The sequence below is a fragment of the Ammospiza nelsoni genome, chromosome 10, assembly GCF_027579445.1.
Source record: "Ammospiza nelsoni isolate bAmmNel1 chromosome 10, bAmmNel1.pri, whole genome shotgun sequence".
Taxonomy (NCBI): Eukaryota; Metazoa; Chordata; class Aves; order Passeriformes; family Passerellidae; genus Ammospiza; species Ammospiza nelsoni.
Window position 1 is genome coordinate 5480837 of NC_080642.1, and position 24612 is coordinate 5505448.

The window sequence follows — 24612 nt, forward strand, 5'->3', positions numbered from 1 at the left end:
CTTATTACGCTAATAGTATACTATTATGTAAATGAATTTTCTATAAATGTCTAGTATCTGTAAGTAGTTTAGTCTCAATGTCCCTAATGTAATATATCAAACAATAACTCATTTGTCAAAGAGAGACAGTTCATTAGTATTCAGCAATCATTTGGACAGAATAAAACAGCAACAGTATAAAAATTGATGTTGCGAAACTTAACAAATGAGGGAATAAGGAAAGTGTGATTCAGGAAATTGCAGGCCTGCCCTCAAGGGCCATTTTTAGGTCACTTGTCTGCATTTTAATATTACATCTGTTTTACAGAGAGTCTCCAAGTTATTAGGTTGGGAGGGAAGCCAATTTGCAACCGTGACATCAATATCCAGGGGGTTCAATAAATGGGAACATAACAACACTTGGGACAGAGTCAGGGTGAAAAGGTGTCACACTGCCAACTGTGGCATTGTAACTCAGTTTTGCAATTAAAGTATTGAATTATATAAACCTTAACTTTTAACGTTTAAATATTGGGAGATGTGCTTTTGAAATCTCTTACCTTTTGAGACAAGTAAGAAGTGTGTGTGTGTATGACCTAAATTATGGCACTTTGTGCATTAACTTTAAAAATTCAGTCACTGCATGGATACATCCAGGTGTGGTTTATCTACCTGTAGGCAAGCTGGATAAGATGTCAGCTCCACAATTTGATGTTAGCCACTCTGCACAGGTGTCAGGCATGTGTTATTCTCAGTTTCTTGCATGGTGTTCTGCTTCTTCTCAAATCAGTAATTTCTGTTGTTCTCACGTGCGTGGCTCTGTCTTAACACAGGTTTGCATTACCTGATTTGTAGAAATACAGAACTTTTGCTGGCCCAGTTAAGTGAAGCATTTACAAGGGATTTCAAATTATCTGGAAGCACCTGGTCTATCATTACCATGTAAGGGTTGCTTGAATATGAGTCTGTTTTACATGAAGAGTTTGAAGGGTGCTCTATACCTTATTAGGCAAAGTTGCACCTTCTTCTCTAACTCACAGAAAATGTCAGCAGCAGATTTTGTGGATCTGTCTGTATTTCTCCATGATGTTCATCTCAGGTCAGAGAACAGCACTGATGGAGTGAGTCCTCTTCTGCTCTTCAGTTGTTTTTGCTCCCATCATTGTATTAAAAAGAAATGGGCATATTCTAAAACAATCCATCTGTTTTGAGATGGGATTTGTGCACGTTACTTTTAATTTGGTTTTTGACCTTAAAATAAATGAGCCAGGTAGGTACTCAGGTACTGAGAAGTGGATTTCCTGTAGGCTTGATCCAGGCTTCTATTGTCAGGCTTATTCATGAGGATCTATCTGTTCATTTGATTCAATATTCTGTTCCCCTGTTATTTTTCCTCCCAAAAGCACTGTAACCTCCATTCATCAAGTCTAAGATTAACCATCTATGGCTTTTCCAAAAATACCAAGAGCTACACAGTTGCTTTTGAATCAGAATTAGAATAAAACCTTCTTAAAATGCTTTCTCTTTTATGTTCAGCACCCTCATTTCCATCTTTCACAGCTAAATCAGGTTATTTAGATTACAGCAAGGTCTGAACCAACTCAGAAGAAAAAAATTATCTACAGAGCCTATTTACATTTCTTTAATGAAACACTACGTTGGCTTTGTATAAAAAAGATTTTTTTTAAGACAAAAACCTGAATGGGATAAGCATAATACTATTGTGAGGTAAAGATAAGCCTAAGACTGAAGCTAGTTTTTGAAGAAAAGAAAAAAGATTGTTCAGAGCATGTGGATGACAGCTAATTGACATGTCAGTGGTCACTTTAAATAACACACAGAAGGGAATAATTCCACTGTGGTATTTGAGTCACTTATTCTGACCACACCACAAATCACCTTCCCCATCTCAAAGTGCAGCTGTGATAAGAGTTGTAAACACTGGGCTTGTTCTGTGTTTTCCAAGCACAAAATAACAAGGATCTGATAATTTATTTATTTTCTTTTTAGCTATTATTATTTTAAAAACCGTGGAAGAACCCCTAAATCTGAATCAACAGTATTTCATTGGTTGGTAGATGGTAGTCAAAATATGACCCATTGATTTTCTCTCTAGCAACAATAATTTCCTTTCCATATGGAACACCTACAGAATGAATTTAAATAAAGCTGTCACTCTTTTTTATAAGAAGGGACTATTATCTGTCTGTGCATAAAGAAGGGAATCCTCCAGCTTAAGTCTGTGTTTTTCCAACCTCTATTCTCATGATGGGAAAAATGTGCCTGCCCAGCCAATCTCCAAACCCAGGGGAAAAAAAATTGCAAATTGATGCAGCCCATTCTTTTAATGGTGCAGTAATTGACAGAGGAGGAGGTTTCCAATATTGTGAGAATGTGACATGAAAATATCTGATACATGAGAAATAACCTGCCATTCCTGAGGTAGTTTAAAACCCAGGCATTGAGAACAGATGCTATCTAGTGACACTCTTTTCAAAGCATCATCTCTGCTGACAGGCTGCTGTGCTGCTTTGGTGAGCAAACAAGAAGTGTTACAAGTGCAGCTGATGAGCAGGCACAGATTGTGCAGCGATGAGACTGAAGCAGGATTTATCTCTGCGTTAATACAATGCTGAAATATTAAAATCCAGCCTCATAAATGCCTGTTGGAGATGTAATGAGTCATTCATCAGCAATCTGCTAATGACTGACTGCAGCTATCAGGTGTGGATTTACAGGAGCCCTAGGATAGCCATGCTAATGACAAGGTTTTAAGTTATTATAACCTGTAATGTTTCTTAAGGGCAATTTTGGAGTCTGCATTATCTCTTGTGACTGTCAATTTAGAACTTCTGGGGGTTTGAGCTTGTTTTTTCTTCCTTTCAAAGGACCTCGATGTAAGTGTCTTACAACAACTTCAAAGATTTCTGCAAACACATGTTGTTAATGATATGTACATCATTTTATACCAGTAGACATCAAAATAATCCTCAGCAGAGACAATTGTAATCCTCATCTCTTATGTGGGAATGATGAGACTTGGAGCTGTGATCTGCCTGAGGCTCAGGGGAGAGGATGCAGCTGACAAACCAGGAGAGGTTTTCCACCTGCTGCTGGAGAGATGCTGGGTGTCCAAACATGCTCAGGCAGGGCTCTGGAACTGCTGCTTATTTCTCAGTCATGGACTAATTGAAACAACAGACAACAGGCAAATCCAAATTCAATCCATGTATAGTTATGCAGACAGCTTGCATGTGTTACACTAGGTAGGAATTTAGCCCTAGTTCGACTATTGATAAAAACACAGAAACAAGAAATACTTATTTGCCTCCTCTTTTGGATGATTTTTCTTACCTTCCAATAGGGGGATTAATATATATGCCAGATTTTGGGGGGAGTTCTTTGCACTGTGTTTCTGAATCTGCTTGGGCAGTCATGTTATATGACCAGTTCAGAGCTGCTGTAAAAGCCACAGCTGCCTTTAACCCCAGGGATTATTGCTTAGTCACACAAAAATATGCACAAATATATGTGTTTGTGTCTATCACAAAACAAGGCACACAGAACTGAAGACCAAGCAGGAGCAACCAGGTTATAATGACAAGGAAAAATCACTGGTTAAAACAGAACTAAAACACAGCCTGGAGGTGCCTCTGGTAACATTTTTGACCCTCCTCTAATTGGATCCAAACACTGAAGCCTTTGCTTGATTCTTCAGAAGAATTTTTTACCAGTCCTTCTCTTAAAGGTTACCAAGCCAGGAAAATAAGGAGGTAAAAGAAATACCCACACACCAAATCCTCGGTTTATTTGTGCTTTGGCATCATTACCTGTCAGTACAATTAATGTGATGTCCTTGGTGCTTTACAGTGTCAATATGAAGGCAGGCTTAGACAGAATGATTCTTCAGATATTTTATATATGAAAACTTGAAAATATCAGCTTACTTAACAACAAAATAGTTTGCCTTAAAACAAAAAAAAAAGAAAATAAAAAAAAGGCACCAAAAAAACTCAACAAAAAGATAACTGGTAGTTAAAGTGTCCAGAAACTGTCCCAAACTAGGACAGCATTCTATAACCTCCAAGGCCTTTTGGAGCTGCCCAGCTGCTGGCAGACAGCAGTGCCAGCCAGACACAGAATGTGCCTCTCCACCTTCAATAACAAATAATTCTCCTACAGAGCCAGCAAAGTCCTACCAATTGCTGCTGTAGATTAATGCAGAGGGAGAGTAAATAGGGCCTGATGGTCCAGCAGATGAAGGCAGAAGGCCCAAAGTGATGAACTGCACTTCTGGCATGGGAATAATTCAGCCACCCTAATCAGGCACTGTGCATGCAGAGTTATCCATGCTCAGCACCATCCCCTCAGCTGGAAGTCCATAGAAAGATTATTTACAGTGAATAAGACTTCCAAGGTGTTCATGTTTACAGACTTCCATCTGATAGAGCTCAGTGCATTACCAGACTCCAACTTTCCAGATCTTGAATTTCCTGGCTGGTGAAATATTAAAATGCAGATTAACTAAACTTCAAACAGATTTATTGCAGATGGCTCCTGCAAAATCCTTTGGATTACCTGCCTCCGGACATCATTTCCTAGTCTGTAGGGGTTCATTAAGGACAGATTTAAATGAGTTAGCTGGGAAAAGGCCAGCAGGAAGAGTATGTTGGAAATTATTCATATTATTATGCTTGATCTAGTGATATAGATTTACCTTTTAGGAATATTTCAAGTTTCTCATTTGCAGTAATGAATAAGGCATGCAAGCATGCCTCGTGGATCGTGGTGTGTTGTTTAGGAGTGCATTTCATAACCTCTGAGTTATTTGTGGCAAGGAAAGTCACCCGTGCTGAGGGTGCAGAGAGGAAAGACAGCCTCAGTGCACATCCCTCCTGTTCTCAGCTGCAGCAGCTCCATCTTCCTCTGAGCAGAGCCTTCAGATTCCAAACATAGCCATGAAGCATTTTGCTTTGTTTCTGTCATCTAACCCGTTTCAAAATAAAATTAGCCTGGGGGCTATAAAAACAAAAATAGCGATGTTTAGACTTACATGTTTCACTAATTGTGCTGCCATTTGGTTCTTGCAAATTGCCTCCAAAGCTCTGAAGTTTTTCTTCTTTTTTTCCTTTTTTTGGAGATGTAGTTAATCTAAATTTATGCAGGAGCACTGTAATGACTTCTCCTTCAGACTATGAGGGGTTTTTAATCACTTTCAACATTTAGCCCCTGATTGGGCAAAGCACTTAAATCTAAGCACTTGGGTGCTCCAGCTCCTTGCTGAATTGGGACTGAGGACTAAATGCTGAATTCTTGGCTGCCTCAGGTTTTTTAAGAAACTGTATGTGCAGCCCTGTGAACAGGCATAATTTTGAAGCTATTAAGCAGATGGGCATTAAACTGGGGCTCTGGATGTGTCTGGCAGTACCATTGGAGCAGCAGAATCCAGGGTCTTTCTTGATCTCAGGTACCTCCCTGCTTGTGCCACTTAAATGGCACCATCTAGCCTTTAGATTTTATTCTGTACTTACACAGGCTAAATACAGTGCTCATAAGTTGTTTGAAACCACTTTCCACTTCAGATCTCTAAATGTCTTATTCATTACCACAAATTAAAAACTTAAGAGTATTTTGACAGTGTCAAGCTCACAGTCCAAATACTCCACATGGCACCTTGATCCAGCTCACTTTGACTTCAGTGGGTACAGAAAACAGTTTGGAAGTTCCATCTATTTCCAAGCTGAAGCAGTGTGTTCCATTGCCAAAAAAGCTGCCAAGCACTGAGGAGTGTTAAGGGCTTTGGGCTGACTTGTGCATGAGCTGGCTATAGTCTAACAGATACAGTTCAGATATTGAACCCTGGCCCTCAGTGATGAAAATTCAGTGTGTTAAGAGTGACAGCAGCTTGCTCTTCTGACTAGAGCTGACCCTCACACCTGCTTCAGCAGTTTTGTATTCAGTCTCTGTGTGCTCAAAACCAAATCTCCTACCACGTTTCCATCTAAAATGTGCTCCTTCACTGCTGCAAACAGATGTTTTTGCAGCTACACTTGTGCAGGTTAACAACCACAGTAGTAAAGTGCATGTGGGTTTTAGATTTCATCCCCTTGAGCTCTCATAAATGCTCTTTTCAGGCTCTAATGGCATTGCTGATGTGTGTGTGCAGGTGTCAGTTGTGTTGAAGAATACTTGCAGGCATTCATGGCTGCACAGGATTGATGAACATGGCAACTGGGGCTTGAATAGCAGGTGCTGAAAAACTACCTCTTTTTCTTTCAGGTTTTAGTTTTCTAGAGCTCCTTGACTGCAGAACTATTCAATTGTATTACAAATACAGCTTTTTTTTTTTTTTTTTTTTTTGTGGCATTATAAGCACAACTTTCATAATCACAGTTTTAATCTGGCAAGGATTTTACCTAGCCATCCAACAACAACAACAAAAAAGTTTCATTAGAGGTATTTTCAATAATGTATTTTTAATCCTGAATGGTTGCAAATAGGAGTTCTTTGCCAAATTCTGACTGGTAAACAGCACAAATGCTTCATATGCTTCTGTAGCCACTCTCAAAACATGCTGCCAAAGTACATAATGCATCAAAGTTTGCAATGAAAAAGGAAAATCAATCAGGTCAGATACTGTTTCAGCCTGAAGCTTTTGTATGGATGTTTTCTTGCTTTCTGAAAAGGTTGGGAGCCATTTCCTCTCCTGGCTTGGGAAATCTTGCAGGACTGATCCCTGCTCTAATGGTTATGTGACCCCTGGAGGATATCTGTTTTACTTTCAGTGAATGAAGAACAGTAGATATATAAATGTCAGTAGGAATGGACAAGAGCTACCAATCAGCGTTAAATCTGGTCTGGTTGTGTAATGGGTTGTCAATTTTGCTGTCCCCAGAAAAAAAAAGGTAGGCACGAAGGGGAGTTTTCCTAGAGGGCAGTTCATGACAGAAAATGCAGAATTCTTCAGAAAAGCCTGACCCTCGCTTCTAAAGCTTTATTGAAATCACATCGACATCCTTTATAAAAAATTCCTTTTTCCAGAGAGCCATTCAGAGGATCTGAAGCATATTGTGCACTCACGTTCCAGGTTCTCTAACCTTCTGCAGTAATTGGCAGCTAGCCTGCTTCAGGAGGAAATTTATAAAGCACAGAAAGTCTCCCATATGCTGCCCTTTTAAGGAAAGTCTTCTCATTACTGGAAAGCATGAGCACAGTGATGGTAAAGTACTGCAGGGATCATTTATCAGTCACACTATCAGCAAAGCTGCAGAAACACTACACAGCAAAAAGCTCTATTTCTGTCATCTTCATCTCCCTATTTTCACCAACACAAAAAAGTTCGGGTGCTTTGTGTCTCTTAGTTTCCAAATTTCCATTCAATGAAGTATGGCATCATTTCTCACATTTTTTAGCAGTTGTCATAGCCAAGTGTACTTACTTCTTGTCCTTATTTTGGTGCTATCATGTCTAGGGGTAACCTTATGTGGTAACCTGAATAATTCATACTGAAATGTACCTGCTGTCTCTGGGGTGGCTTTGACCAAACTATATTCATTTTACCTTGTGTTTACCCACTTTTTAATCTTTTCTGAACACTCTCCCTTTGAGCAACTTATCATTTTCACTTCTCTTGTGAGCTTATTCCCATTTGTTATTCCTTTGTGTTCCAGATGAGAAAGACACACTGTGACACCTGTGTTGTGTAGCACCTTTCAGATGCTAAGCAAGAGCTGAGCTCATTTGCAGAAGGATCACTTTAGGCTGCTCTGTGGCAATGCAAACCTGTGATGGATTTAACTGGGGTGGAAGTGGAGAAATCTTAGATGTTGTTATCCCGTCTTCTCCCATTTCTTCAGAGGTTTAGCAGTCTTCACTTTTTTTTGAAGCTAATCTTTGTTCATCACGTTTTTATACTCTCTGCCTCAGTTTTATTGCTGCTGTGTTCACAAGCCCCTTTCCTTTTTAGTCTTATTGGTTAATTTAACTGATCCTCTTCCCCATTAATTGTTGGGGTTTTAAATGAGGTGCTGACCCCATTTTTTGTGGTGTTCACTTCAATACCCTTCACCAACATGGTCCCCAAAATCAAGAGCTCATTTGCTGTGAACTTTTGAAATCTTCAGGTCATGAAAGAGCTGTCTGATGAGCAAAGCAGACAATCATAAGCAAGGGACAAAATTCAATAAACAGCATCCAATAATCTCAGACAAATACAACTGTCAGCTCTGTGCTGATGAATCTCAGACGTGTTCCCAGCTTCTCGATTTCCCCTTCCTGACTCTCAGAACTCTAATTATTGGCAGAGTGAGGTTGTTACTTTATCTTTCCAGCTTCTTTCTATTCCTAACAAAAATATAAGTGCATTCCCAGTCTTCTAATATTTCTTTTGTTTCGGATTATTCTTCTCACTAAATAGTTGCAGTATTCCTTCCATTTAATGAAATGGTTTCAGCTTTCTCTCCTGTTTAATGAGTTGGAAAATTAGCATTGAATGAGAATAGTCCATGGCTTTGGTCTGTAGTTTAGGAAATCTGTGAGAAGGAAAGGAAACACTTGCAAAGTCTGTCTGCAGACTCAGGAATGGTCTTCATGTTGCTTTTTCTTTAGAGTATATGTAAAGAGCATAGTAAATGAAAACAGATTCATTTCAGCAGAAGGCAATGCTGTTGAAATGCTAAAGTTTTTTCCCCCAGACTATTGTTTTTCAAAAATTCCTTTTCATCAAGTGATTTGAAATTTTTTTCCTCAAATTTACTTATATTTATCTTCAAATGTGCCTATATTTGTGGCTAGCAATCTATAAGATCTCAGACAGTTTTATTTAATTTACTTAACCACATAGATTTCTGCATTCTGGCTCTTTTGTTGTTCTTAATAAAGAGCTAATATGCCAGTATGAGGTGGCCATTAGTGTTGTATTGTGTCCTGCTAAGTGATGAGATTCTGATTTTCTAATCTACACTGGTGTCTAAAGGTCACTGCAACAGCTCAGCTTCCCCGGCACCACAAGAATCCGTGTTTTATGGGTAAGTCCATTACATGGAGCCACACGTGGGATGAACAGGCAGCACAAGGAGGCTTTATCAGCCTTCAGCCCCCAAGGGCTGTGCACAACACAGGAAAATCCAATTAGAGCCACAGGGAGTTTTTCAATCTCTTAATCGGCATTGCAGCACTGCAGATGGATATTATTGCCCACTACTTAAACTTTATTACTCCATTTTTCTGTCTGTAGCCCTCCTCCCTGCCAACCCACCTTGAAGAGACGGCAGGCACAGCCATATAAAACTTTTTATGACCTTGGCATCTGCACTGTTTTGTCGCATGTAAGGTAAGTACAACTGTGACAGAGGAGCCCTGCAAGGACTAAAGCTAAATTCACCAGTGCAGGCTGCTCTGCCTCCCAGTGTGGAGAGCCTCACCTGCCCTTGGTGACAGAATGTGCAGGACCAACCTCTTTTTGAGGCTATTGCCTTCCAAAGGAGAGGCAGGGTGATTTGGGATGAGGGAGCAGGTGCTGGCTGCATTCGAGCCCTGGTTTGCACGGAGGTGCAGATTCATTGTGTGACCTTGCATTGAGTCACTTGACTTCCAGTGTTTCAGCTGTGCTATAAAATTGACTAAAAGCAGGACTTAAACCAGGCACTGCATCCTGGGTAAATAATAGGCTCAGGGAAAACATATAGGAGGAGGGGATTATGTTTTTGTGTCTTAAAATACCTTTCCTGACAGAGGGGGTGGGTTTGCCATGGATGAACAATCCGTTAGCATAAATTACTGTTATTTTCAGTGTTAGTTTACCAGGTATATGTATCAAAGAGTGATACAGTCTGCTTGATTTTATGGTACATTAACTTTGCCAGAATGCATTTATTATATTTAAAACCTACTAGGTACCTGCAGTGGGAACAAAGATTGCGTAATTATTTTTTCTTTAGCTTGTGGGAAACCAAATGCTTTGAATATAAAAGATTCTAGGGGTGAAAAGTTCATTCAGTTCACCCCCCCATAGGGAGAGTATAGACAAAAGGAATCTGATTACTAATTTGAAAACAGATGAAAGGGACCAATATAGTGATGAAATAACTGCTACTTCCATTGCTGCCCTTTGTGTTATTGGAAATGGTAAATAGATGCAATAATTGAGCTGTGAAGAAAATTTTGTATTATTTTATAATAAGCATCTTCCCCAATCAATTAATCACTTTGGAATAGCTTCAGGTTTTGATTTCAGAACCTCTATGTGAGATTTTGTTACAACAGCAACACAGAGTAGGAAATGTCCCAACATGCAGTCCCTGTTTTAAATGAGGGATGCTGAGTCTATGAAATTAATGGAAATATCTTCGTTAAATTCATGGGCTTTGCTGCTTCAGAAAACAATAATTTGCTCTGGAAAGCATTGCAAAATCCCCATGAGCAAATTCACAGGTAAGGATTTCCATTTTGCAAGGCTTTCTCATACAGGTCTTGGATGTGTTCGTTCTTACACTCCAGCTTAATTACTTCATTATCTGATCTCCCATCATTAATGAAATAACTGTGCCTCCTTATTCTCTCTGGTTTGTACACGGGTCAATACCTGCTCTGTGTGGGGAGAGAGTGTTTGTGTGGATACTGTGGTGTGCAGAAGGCTCTCTGATCTTTACTTGTCAACAATGAACAATAATGAAATCCACTGATACTGATATATAAGTATGTATATATTACAAAAAAAAGAAAAAAATTAAACTCACCACTATATTTTGAAAGCAGAGAACACCTTCCTAGTTCTACAACTCCTCCTATGCTTTGAACAGAGAAGGGATTCAAATTATACATATTTAAAATGTAAGAAGCCTGGAGATCTCAAGCAGCAGCAAGATTTTGCCTGTCCAGCCACAGAATTTTTTCAGCCAACAGATTTTTTTAGTGCATTAAGCTTTTCCCCATTTTCTATATCTATTTTGGCATAGCTCTGGGAAGAGGGACAAAGGTAGAAGGAAGCATAAACTCTCCTACATGGCCTGTTCCCAGCAGCTATCAGGCAGTGATTTACAGTATTAAAGTAAATATTTTTCATAGCTTGCACAGCAGTGTTTGTGTTTAGCCACTTTTAGTGTGAGATATAACACATTGTTGACTGTGATGAATCCACACTGGGAAACAATAGCTGGGGCAAAGCACAGCAGTATTTAAAAAGGCTTTAGAATGAAGCAGCAAATACAGAATTGGAAAAGTATGGAGAGGATTGGGGGAAAAAATCAGTTCAAGGTTAGATTAGATCGTCCCTCATAGAGACTGTCATAGCTGGGCATTGAGTTATTGACAGCAGAGGGGAGCACAGTATTCCAGCCACTGAAATGCTTTTAAGTATCTTCCATAATGCTGTTAGTCTTTCAAACCTACAGAAAATAATTGCAATTTTGAGAAGAAAGAAGGATACAACAGAAGTTCTGATTTCTATCCTAGAAAGATATATGTTGTCTCAAACTACTGAGACTAGTTCTAAATATTTAGGGACTTATTCTATGGGGGTTTTTAAATCACATGTGATTTTGCCATTAGAACAAGCAAAATGATTCATGTGTTCTTTGCATTTGACTGATGGATCATTGAAAAGCAAAAACCAAGTGGTACCTTTTGTTCTGATGGAGGAAAACAGCAGTGGCACACAAAATAACACTAAATGAAATGGCAAATCACTGAGCCCCTCCCTTTGTACAGTCTGCAGTCAAGCCATCATTGCTGTTCCCAGAGTTAAATGCAAAGAGGTGAACTTTCCTTTTTCAGTACTCTCTCCTGAGTAAAGCACAAGAACACAAGTACTTTAACTGTCAAGTGATGATCTACACAGGTGACTACTAATACAAAGGTTTGCACATGTTAACATGCTAAAGTTATGTTAGAAGCTGGGAAATCATATAAAGATTAATCAAGGCAGCACATCACCTCATTGTATCCCACTGATCCTCCCCTGAAAACAGCTGGTATTTTGCTAGAAGTTCTCTGCCAGAAATGGGACGTGATTCAATATTGCAGCATCAGAGATGCCTTTGTTAACTGCAGCAATCCTCAGAGTCAGCAGAATTACTGTTGAGTATAAATACATTTTCTGACAAATCTCAAGTAGACTAAGAATGCTATCCCTTGCAATCAGCAGATGTGCTTTACATTCAGTAACTTCATCAGGATGTTGCTTTAGATTGATGGTAATTACTGATGTGTCATTTGGGGTGTGTTGTTGAGCAAAGTGCATTAAAACTCAATTTGTTTCATCAGTTAGCACCCAGCTTGCATTATGTATGTTCAAAGAACATTCCCACTGGAATTGTGAAGGTGGACATAAGGTTGGGATAAAATCTTCAAAATGCAATGGCACAATAATTCTGTTTTTCATGGTTGTGGTCTACCCAATCCTTTTTCTGGCCTTGTAATTCAGAGCCACGTTCTACTCCTTCTTCCACTACAGCTTTCCTCTATAAACTTTGCCTATCACTCCTCTCTTTGTGCTGTTTCCTTCTTCCTATAAATTGAGTATTGCTATTAACCTATTATTCAATGTGAGGATAAAAACATAACGTTCTGTAAACCATCCTGAATTCCAGAGCAATTCAGGGCAGTGTTTAAATGTCACAGAAAGAAGAACAGTAATAGACCATTTCTATTTTGTTCCCTCAACCTTCTCCCTTAAGGAGCAGATCGTGACTGAAATCAAAGATCTTGGGACTTTTGGTCTGGATGTGCCATATGGAAATGTCTGACTGAGAGGAGGGAGAGGTGGCAGGTGTTGTGCAAGAGCAGCTCCAGGAGAACACAGTGTCCTCTATCTGGCTACTGCAGCATTTTGGAATTTTCTTTTTTTTTCTTTTTTTTTTTTTTTAAGATTATGATGCTGCAACAGCATTGGCAGAAATCTGCTCCTCTTAGTCTACTGAAAAGCTGTGAATTGAATTGGTTTAATAAGCCCTATTTTAATTCTATTTTCTCTTCCCAACTTCTCCTTTCCACGTGTTGGTTCACTTCCTTTACACAAACCCTAAGAACATTCTCTGTTACCTCTCTCACACAGTCAAGCCCAGGACTGTGGTGAGGTTTTAAGCCTTTTACAGTAACAAACATCTAAAATCACCTGTTAATACTTGCTGTCTGCAGTCTTTATTTTCAGATGAGATTGTCTTTAGTCCTATGAGTTCATACCTCCTACCTTCAATTCAAGGACCTGAATGAGATTTCCATCCTGTTTCCACAGCTAATGACATTTCTTAGATGACAGTAAAATATTTTTCCATTGTAAATAACACAGATAGCATTGTGCTAAAAAATACTGGGACAGTGACAAGCTTTGAATACATAACAAAATCCCTTGAAGGCCCAAATTCTGTGACTTTTCTCCCCTTGAGTGTCTCTTCCTGTGCAATTAAGGAGGCTGTTTTCAGTTACTTAAGAGAAATAAGTGGAGGAGAATAGAGCCCTAAGAAATGAACATTAGTTATCCCAAAAGGGACCTAGTGAGAATTGAAGCTTAAAAGGGTCTACACAGTTTAATTCATGTACCATCTGTTTTTGGGAAAATTAGCACAGATTAGATTTTCTAACTCATCTGAGGCTACGAAAGTGCCTTTAGAACCTGTAGTATTTGCTTAAGTATTAAAAACAAATTAGCACCATTTTAGTTACTGTGTGAATCCTGTGCCTATCAGCTCCCTTTGGAGTAAGCCAGAAGGATTGCAACAGCAGAATAGCAAAGTGATGCTTCTCAGCCAGCCCCTCCTTGTCATAATGTTCCTTAGCTGCTTTATGGAAATGTTTGACATTCTTGTGCTCTTCTGAGCACTGTTTTGTTAGATGTGACCACTTTGTATAAATCCAGTTATTGCTCAGGGCTGAGAATCTGCTCACTGTGACCTCTGACTGGTGTTCCTGCTCTCAGTTTGGCTGTAAGGGGGTGTTGTAAGCTTAAAGACATCTGATTTAATGCAAAAGAAACAGAAGAATATAACTCAAAGACTGTGTAATTGTATTGTATTAAAGAATTAAATTATAATGACAGGATATCTTTCAAAAAAGAAAAAAAAAAGGGTTACATTTTAAAACACATGAGAGAAACATGAAATAATTTAGGTTTTCTCAGTTCAGTTTTCCCCACTTTGCCACTGACCAGATTTCTGCGTTCTGATGGCCAGCAGGTGGAACCAGCCCTGCTGTGTGGGTCTGTTGTGATACTCCCCAAGTTGGCACTATTGAACACCAGGCTTCCTGCTGTGGACCAAATATAGGGGCAGTAAATGCAAAGTTAGCATCTTTAACAGTGTATTTACCTCAGCTGGACTCCGTTTTTCTTCCACTCTATTTGTTGCAAAAATCTTTAAATGTAGGGCAGTCTCAGTTATTGTGGGCTGCATGGCCTATGTACACACATTTTTCTTTTCAGAGAATTCGAGGCTCTTACTTCAGCTTCCAGTCATCTCACACATTGAATCATGTCACATGCTCAGTTCTATGAAACATCAATTATTTTATGCTACCCATTAAATATTACTTAGTTGAGACACTTTGTTGATGCTGTATGTTTGATGCTGTGCCTATGAGTGTAGTTAATAATGCGTTGATTTTACATATCTCAAAAGATGAAAGGGCTGGAATTACACCCTTGGTTTGAACTGGCAAGTTTTCTTGACTTGACTAGAATTGGATTTAGCAGAGCAATGACCCTGGTCCATCATTTTCAGATGAAGTTGGGGTAATGCACAGGATACTCCCTGCAGAGTAGGAGGACAGGATGCAACATCCAACAGAAAACTGGAGCTCTGCATTTAGTTGAGGTTGCAATAGCCTTTCAAAGAATTCTCTAACTGTAATTAAACAGAGTAAAAATGTGAGCAAATAAAGATTTTAGGTTGGCACTGCAAACAGTGCAGGTGCTTTTGTGCTAGTACTGGTTTGGGGAATGGAATTTTAGTTGGTGAAGCCTGGATATCAACACACTGATAGAACCAGTCCGTGTATGCCCATGTGTTGAAGCATTTTCTACTAATACCTCAAAATAAAGGTATTATTCCAGCTTTGGAATTATTTCCAAAATTCCAGCTTTGCTTTTGTGGCGCCAAGGAGTGAAACTCAAAAGGACTACAAGGCTTGTTCTTCTGCCACTCCAGAAACCCACTGGGAGTTAATCGGCGATTTTTCACAGACGACATCTAATCTATAAGTATAAATTACTTTTCACTCCTATTATGCCTTAATTGAAGAGCACCAATGTGAGACTGCAATAGATGGAGCTTCAGTAATTCTAGCCTCAATTAACTTTGTGTGGATTTGAGTCTTTTTTCCTTCCTTTTCCATGGACTAAGGATAATTCTCTGACATCTTGTATTTATTGAAATTATTGCTAGAAAAGTTAGGGGATATGCATGTGATGAGGGATTCTATAAGACGTGAAGACTTAGGCAGGAGATGTGTGTATGATTTATAAATTAATACATATCTTTTATGTCCTACTGTTTTGTTTAACAGTGTACCATCAGCAGTAGCCAAATCCCTCAGGATTCTGCTGGGGAGGAACAGTTTAATAGCAATCATTTTTTGGGTAAATGGCAGTTACCATCTCTGTAACAGCTACCCTCATCCCATCCTTGACTTTTCTTCAGCTCCCTGCCTTTAAGACACAAAATGTGTGTAGCAGCAGAGTAAAATCACAGTGAAGAAATAAAACACCTTGCTGTCTGGAATAGGAAATTCAGACACAGCAGAAAGCAAAGAATTATTCTAGGAGAGGCAGGATGCTGTGTAGGAAGAGAACAGGCATATGGTGATGCAGTTAATTCTTAGTTCCTTCACATTTTACCAGAAGTGATATATATTTACCAGAAAATTAGATTTGATGCCTCTATCTGGGCATATATGCTCTTACAAATGTTTCTGGTGTTCAGCTAATAGCAGTGAAAACAGCATAAGAATCCCACTAGCACAAGCCTGTGGATTAAAGTAGTTGTTTACAACACACTTTTGTTACAGACCTCCCCAAGTTTTCCCTCGTGGCTCAGATAGCCAAAAAAACATGTTCCTGTTTGCTTTTAATTGGTTTGCTCCTCTGAGAGATCTTTTGCCACTGATAAAAAGCCCAGAGACTCTGAGAGGTCAGCAGGTATGAAGTGGAAAGCCTGCTGTGTTTTTTAGCTTTCTCACTGTTGGCCAATGTCCTTTTCTCTAAATAAGAATATTCCCAGTGCCTCTGGTGCTGCAGCAGGGCAGGTGTGGGGTGGTGGCACAGGCAGGACAAGGAGTTTGTCACCCCCAGAGCAGATGCACAGGTTGTTATCACTGGGGAAAAGATATTGCCACGTGTTCCTGAGGATTTGTTAAGGAATAAATGGAGAATGTGCCGCAAGTTTACTTCAAGGAGCAAGGTGAACACAGATAGAAGTCCACATGAATAACAGAGCTCCAAGAATGATGCTGATGCTGCTTAAATAGGATTAAGCTTTGCAAAGAGAGAAGGGAAGAGGACAGGTGGAGGAAGAGAGAAAGAAGTAAGATAGAAAAGTTTTATTTCTCAGGCTTTCTCAAAACTTATTAAAATTCCCAGTACTGTCTTCACTGAGCAAGCCACACAAGTCAGATCTTGATTATTTAAGTCTGATGTGCTGTTTAACTCACACATTCAAAAGCAAGGCAGGATTTTTGTGACCTCTACCTGTATTCTATTGTTCATAAAACTTTCCTGAATTGAATCTTATCTCAACAGTCACACATTCCAAAGGCCTCTGGTTGTGATTTAAGAATGCAGGCAATGACATACTGAATGGAGTTCTTCATAAATTGGTCCAATGGTTAATCTTTTTCTATTTATTTTCAAATAAGGAGATTTGAGTTCACAGTAAATTAGCACCATAATTTCTGAGTTCTGATTGAAAGACTGCGCTTCCAAATAGCTGCTAGGCTTCTAACTAGTGATTTGCATGTGCAGTTTTACATGAAGACTTGTAACTTCCTTTTCATCAGCTCATGGAATATATATTAGCATTGATTGGACCCTCATTGCAAATCTCAATCCTGGGAAGAAAAATCAAAAATAATGGTGCTGTCCCTCTAAAGTATGAATTTTCCCTTCTAGTGAAATTAAACCCATCCTTTCTCTCAATTACCACACAGTCAAAATTCTGAGAAACTGCATGGTATTACTGGGGGGAAAAAGCATTAATATGGAGCCAGAGTGACCATTATAAAGTAAAGATGATTCCCAGGCTCAAGTCAGAAAAAATGTTCTCTGGCATGTAATAATCAATTAAAATATATATTGCCTAAAGGACGTGTTCTAAGTAGCTGCACATATTACACAGAAAAAAATTCTCAGATATTTTGAGTAGAAAGATCTTTAAGTCCTATATGGGCCATCTTCAAATAAAGAACTCGTTTTGCCCAAATCTGGAATGAAAATGGAAAGCAGAGTTTCATGGGGTCAGTTTTCATCTTTAAAACCTTGCACATTAAGAACATTGATATTTGTTAACTCTCCTCTACAAAATCTCTTCTGGGTTTGTAGCTGCTGCCTTGAGTTGCATCATCTAAAGTGAAAAGTGATGGAATATTTCAGGAAAGGCCAGCATATCTCAATGGCTGAGCTTGCTGCTGGAAATGGGGGTGCTGAGAGATCATAGGAAGGGGCAGATTTTTGGTGCAATGAGCTGTGGGCTGCTTCATTTTGCATATTGCACTACTCGAAGTAAGTAGGACTGGAACAGCTGTGCACTCAATCCTGGTGAAGATAAAAATCCCTCCCTCGGGGCATTGCTTTCTTCTGCCAAGTAGGACAGTCAAGTGTTGGATTTGGCTGTGGACTCTTCTGTTCTCTCATGTAGCCTTTCCTTTCCGTTTGGGCTTTGGCTGAATATTTTGAAAGGATCAGTCCATGTTTGATTTTTGGTATTCCATACATTATCCTGTAAGATTTTGGTTTGTCCAGGCTGTCTTTCGGGGATGATTTTATTTATATTTTTGTAAAAGTTCTCAGATTTTATAAGAACACTGCTAGTGAATTACTTAGTAATATAATGTTCATTTCCTGTGAAGACTTTATATGCAACTTATAAATGCTTTAAACCAAAATTTGAGTTGTCTTAGAGCATGATCCAGCCATGTACTAGTAACTTGGATTTTTATCTTGTAGAAGGAATTTTAGCAGATGTTCTTTGATTAGCAGCAGGATTTCTTGTGGTTTTTTTTCCAAAATAAGAATATTTATAGTTATTGCTATTTTCTGTAGCAAACCCCATCTTTTTTCTTGTATTTTTCAAAGAAAAGGACACATTCAAATCAAAGGTGTTCCAGCTGCCTCTTGTGTCCACCCATGCCATAATGTCATTCATCAGCTCTTAAGGTTCACTTCTCCTTCCTAGTATGTGTCAGCACATATCACTTAAAATCTTGTCGAATTAGTATCTGCTGATGTACTTCTGAGCCTGGGCTCACCTCCTCCTTTTCCTTTTTGCTTTTACAGCAAATCCAGAAATCTGTATTAAAGATCTCAGCTATTGGACTGGCCCCATTGCTTATAGAGCTCTCAAAGTGTCTCTGAGATTGTTATCAGCCTTCAGTTCCTTTGACTTCAGTAAAGATCATCAGCAGTAAGTCGCTGCAGAGCTGATCTCCCCTGTGGCTGTGCTGTGCTTGGAGCAGGGCTGCAGGCAGAGATCCCCTTGGATCCTCTGCCAAAGCCTGCCCCACACCACAACCCCCTCTGCAGCCACGGGATGGGCACAGGACAAGGCTGAAATATCAATATCATGCACACAGAAAGTACCCAGAACTTGAGAGCCTCCCCACAGCTGTCCCGACATGACAGAAAAGGCAGAGTGGGATGCAAGCACTGACAATGGGAAGGAGAGGCAAATACAGATTTTTCAAAGCACTCTCAGACTTTTATCGTCTCTTTGCTGAAACTTAAAGGCAGAGTCACCCTCTTCTCACAGCCTCCAAAGAATGATGGATTTATAATGTGTTTCAACATCTACAGGATGCTTAGAATTGTAGAATCATAGAATGGATTGTGTTAGACCTTAAAGATTACCCAGTCCAACTCCCTGCCATGGGCAGGGGAACTTCCACTGTCCCAGGTTGTTCCAAGTCCCTTCCAACCTGGCCTTGGACAATTCCAGGGATGGGGCAGCCTGTGCCAGGCCCTCACCACCCTCACAGGCAAGAATTTCTTCAGATATCCACTGATTTTGTGGCTCCAGGCTCCAGTGACTTCACTACTATTAATTCAAAGGATTTAGTGCCCTGGGAGGGGTGTTTAAAATTGCAACAGCAGACCAATGCTGAAATAGCTCATCAGAGTTCATAGAACATCACACACTTTCTTCCTTGCATACTGAAAAAAATGCCAAATGATACATTGACAAGCTTTTGTATTTACTGATTCAGCCCTGTAAATTGTTTACTTTGGTGAAAGAATTGGGAGTTTCTGAAGGCTGACTGCTGGGGCAGCAGCAGTGACCAAGGAAGTCACCATCCCTGGAGGGATTTAAAAGAGTGTACATGTGGCACTTGGGGACATGGGTTAGTGGCTGTCTTGGCAGTACTGGGTTAATGGCCTTAAAGATCTTTTCCAACTTAAATGATTCCATGATTCTGTGATTCCTGGGTCTGAAACAGCCAGGAAAGGCTGCATCATGATGCAGCATGGTACCACACACATTTCATGGAGTTAAGCTAAAATCTTGCACTTCTGAAATCATTAATCTCATTACTAGTTTGTATGTGGCAGAAAGCTACAGGAGCAGACAAGAACTTTGCTAATGCTGCAATCACTTTTCTGTATATGAAATGGATTTCACACAAAACACCTGCTTGAGCAGCACTTTCAGAACACTGGCTTGTCTCATTCTCAGGCTGAGGTACACTGCAGATGTCTGTAGAAGAATGTTTTTCATGCACTGAATAGTTCATATTCTCCTACATTTTTCTTATGGGAGTTCCTAGTCCTTTTAGCCACCTTATCCCCTATCCATGACTAAAATAAGCCATTAAAATTAGGAAGTGCTGGTCAGCAAAGCAAGGAGCAGTATCCTCTGCTTCATGAATATCATATGCACATTAATGCTCACAGTGCTGCTGCCCATTCAGATTACTTAGCTGATGTGAATTCTAGAGAGATGGCTAAGATGAAAACAAATGTGCTCTTTAAGTTTAACCATCTCACTTAAAATTTGCTTATCTTGCTCACATTCCTATAGTTTAAGGGGCAGTGGAAAATTTCAGTACATGGCAATTACCATTCAATATTAATAGAAGGTGTTGAACTAAAGTCCTAAGCAATGAATCCAGAAGGAATACAAATTCTTTCCTCAAAAACTACTCTGTGTTCTTCCACTATGCATTGGTGCATTTATACTTGTTCAATCTAACATTTGCTTTTAGCAAAATTAAAGCTGGCATTTGGCTGCACAGGGAATTGTAACTGGAAACCTAGCTAAATTATTATAACACTTGCCTAAACAGGTGGGTAATATTAAAGCCTGAAGTGTTGCTGCTTTCAGAGACACAACTCTTGGAAAAAGCCCTTTACACATGTCAGACCAGCTTCTATATGCTCATATGCTTTATTTTTAGAGTAGCATTTGTTGTTGGGTATTTTCTCACAGGCAGATATTTTTCTGTGTGTGTTGTGCCCAGCAAGACATTCTGCCCCTTACTTCCATCCAGCCACGAAGGTCACTGGGCCATCAAGCAATCACAGGGACAGAACTCATTAGAGGCATGGTTTGGGTCTCCTGTGATGAGAAATGGCACTTTCATACCCCCCAGCCTGCACCTGGCCTCTCGCTGCATCACTGCCTTGTAGCAGTCTCTTACATTAGGAAAAAATCTGTCTTGTCCTCCCTCTCTGCATTAATTTGAATCTTCAAATTAGGCCAAAACTTAAAATAATTCAAGCTACATAAGGTTTTCAGTTAATATTTTAAGTTTCCCAAGTCCATTATTTTATTTACTCTTCAAAAATGCTGGAGTCATATTAGAAAAAGATTCATCTGAATGGCAAGCAGAAATAATTACCCAGGCAGGTAAACCTATAAAGCATTAAAATTTATCTTAATACAAAATAGAGGGTCTGGTTGTGGCAGTCTGCATATTTGTCTAACAGACATGTAACAGAGAAATTGTCCAAATGAGCTTAATAAATCTCTTTCTTATACTCACAAAAGACCACATACTCACTTCCATAATTCTATTAGAGTCTGCTCCTCTGGAGGAGATAAAAGAAGAGATAACCTCTCCATTCAGAATATAAAATAGCAATTGTTCAGCTGATGATTGGAATATTTCCACTAGAAGGACTTAATTATGGAACAAAATTAGCTCAATCTGACCTTTTTAGAGAATAATGCAAAACTAAGTTTTTTGCAAATGTCTTCCTGGAATAACTGAAATAAGGAATAATTTACTTCCCTCTTTGTACAAGAGCAAAAGGTGGCAGAATATGATAGCAGTGTTCTTGCCAGTGGAGATGACAATCCAAAGATAATAATAAGACAGTATGTGCAGAAAGAGATAATATATTTTAATAGACTAGCTGATACAGTTTAAAAACAGAGAAGCTTTCAGACACACAAGACCTTTGCAGCAAGAGCAGGTTTCCCTCAGTGACTCAAAATTGCAAGCTTAATAACTAGATGGTGTAATGGTTGTGTCATAGGACTGCACCAAATGTATGGTATCTATATCCATTACACACTGAAAGCTCCTCTTGGGATACAGACAAAACCTATTGTTCCAATCTCTGCCTTATCTCTGTGATAAATAGGAATAAGTACCTGCACCCACAGACCAGCAGGCTGGGGATGATGCTGGTGTTAAAGCATTTCCCTCCAGGAGTTTAGTTCCATGCATTTATCTGTATTGAGGCACTCCTTGCTAGGAAAAGCAAAAAAAAAAAACCCCACAAACTAGAAAGCAAAACCTTATCTGTTTTATCAGTTCCATCTCTGATTTCATGACATTCTGAATGCTCCTAAGCCATGCTGATACCACTGCATACAAGAAAAAAAGGCATGAACAGGTGGTGATATTAACAGGCTTCTTATGGTTCTGAAAAATGAGATAGAAATGTTTCATGTCATGAAAGTCAACATCAATCATCATCCATCTTGTGCAGATATGGAAATCAGCCAGTGTGGTTCTTGCTGAGGAGGTGTGAGATATTTCTTTTGCATCAGAGCTGTTGCTCTGGACACAAGTCATAATTTGTTTAATATAGATGAATGAGGAGAATATTACTAACACTGCCTTATTTCCTTTTTTTTTTTTTTTTTTTTTTTTTTTTTTATTAAACTGAAAGCTCCCCCTCCTGGCACATTCCCTGAACTGAATGCAGGGTTCCTGACATCTACTTTTAGCGAGAGATTCATGAAGATTCTTTAAAAGTAGGATATTTATAGTCTCCCAAGGATTACCTATTTCCCTATCCAGCTATGAGACTTGATATGATTTGACACCAGGGGTTTGCCCTAAGGCTTTGTCTGTAATTTTAATCTGTTGCTTTTCTAGGCAAAGACTTATGGTTTCTACTTTGTTGCATATCATACAGAGTAAAGAAAGCAACTTTTTCAGAAAGTTTGAGTGTTCACATTTGTGTTCAGAGTGATCAGTGTAGCTCAGCTATAATCACACTATCGAATTTCCTAATAAATGCCTTGGAATAATTCTGAGAAATCTCCTGGATTTCTTAGAAGGAATGCTGCAGCTCTGCTGAGAGCAGATCCTGACCAGGCTCAGGGAATCTGAAAGCCAGGGAAAGCAAAAAGCAAAGAGGGACTATGTGTTTATGTCACAGTTTTGGTAAGTGCTGTAACTGCTCCCTTCTCATTGCTGCCTGTGCTAGGGACTGCCAGTCCCTCTAATCCCCTGAATCAGTGCAGGCACTTCTGTGCTTAATGTGATGAACTGATTTCTCACTGAATTTCCACAGCCATACACTTATGCAAAGAAAGGGGAAGGCTTTCCCAGCGTGCACAGCCACATTTATGAGATCCTGTAGCTCCCATAAATTCCTGCATTTTAATTTTGTTCCAGCCCCTGGTACCATCCCTCAGCTCCAAGCAGGCTGGCAAAGGCAGTGACACGGGTTAGGGAGCTTTCATTAGATTTGCCATCGTATTCAAAGACATCATCTCCCCGTGTCCTCAAAAATTATTTATGGAGACAGCATTTTACTGGAGCATGAAGCCAAGAATGAATGTTCCTGTGCAGGCAGGGTTGTGCTGGGGCAATGCTTTCACATAGCCATGCTCATCAACCCTCTGGCCACACAGAGCAAAGTGAAGCAGAGTAAAATAACATCATAATGATCTCAACTCAGTGCTGAGCTGTAACAGTAAAGTGAGAATGAATGAATAAATGAATGAATTCATTATAACTATGTCTTCCTTTTCTAGGCTTCTCCTGAATACCAAGGGATTATTTTCTACAATGGTAGTGGTGCTACTTGCTCTTTATGCAGTTAGGTAATAAACATGGCAGGTTTCAGTAGTAGAAGAGTGGTTATTTTAAAGTCTAGCATAGAGTAACAATTCACTACAGATACAACGAATGGAGTATGTCGATTAGACTTGGTACATTAGGTCTGGAAGTGGGAAAATTGCTGGCCTGGCACCTTATGCCACTCTCCTCTTCCCTCTCTGTGGTTACAAAAATCAGGATTGTGACCTACACAAACAAAGCTGCTCGCCCTAAATGGAGCAGAGCTCAGCTGCTGAGGCAGGGAGGCCAACGAGCTTCCAGTGCCATTTACAGCAAAGAAGGGCTGTCAGTAGAAATGTCTCTATGCACAGGGCAGAACATCAAATGCAAGCTTGCCATTTGAAACCAAATCAGAGTAATAATAAAGTAAAAAATGACACATTCATTATATCCATGAATATAAGTACACACATGCACCTATCTGTATTCTTTTTTAATCCTTGCCATATAGATATATATACACACGTGTCTTCTTAGAAATGTCTTAAAAGCTGCTTTTATTGTCATAATGAAAGAGTAGGACTCCTTTGAGAGCCATTTGTCTGCAAAACTACTGTAAACTTCCTTTGAGTAGGCTGTCTGCACTCAAGAGAGTTGAATCAGTAGAACTTTGACGAGACTAGAAGACCCACTGATATCTAATTAATGTGGAAATAATTGTTGTAATCGTTGCATTTCTCTACAAAGCATGTACTGAAAAGCAGTTACACGACTTAGTGAGCATCAAATCAGTTTGATATGCAAATGGAGGTATGGACTATTTCATAATGCTGGTGGTATTTAAACATTTGTTTATTAAGCTGAGAAAATTCAAAATGTCAACAAATGGGGTCCAAAAGCGATGTCTTTCATCAACAGAGACTTTCTTCAGAGTTTTTACTGTACATTTTACTGTGCTCTCCATATTACCCCTGGGCTCCTACCTTTTTGGTTTTAAGGGATCATGGAAACATTGACTTCATCCATTTAATGTAGATTCAATTAACTCAGGTTAATGGTTATGGGATGGAGCTCAGGGAGCTGAGAGCTGCTGCCATTGTTCAGCTTGTGACATAAGCTGCATTTTTGGGTGGAGAAAAAAGTAAATGACAATGAGTTGCCAGGGCAGGACCAAAGAATCTACAGGGAAATGGA

At 39.4% G+C, this 24612-nt stretch overlaps 1 protein-coding gene across 2 annotated transcripts in view; it reads left to right on the forward strand.

Annotated features, from left to right (window-relative positions):
- Positions 1–24612, forward strand: part of NLGN1 (neuroligin 1) — a 375596-nt gene that overhangs the window by 339531 nt on the left and 11453 nt on the right. The window lies entirely within an intron of this gene.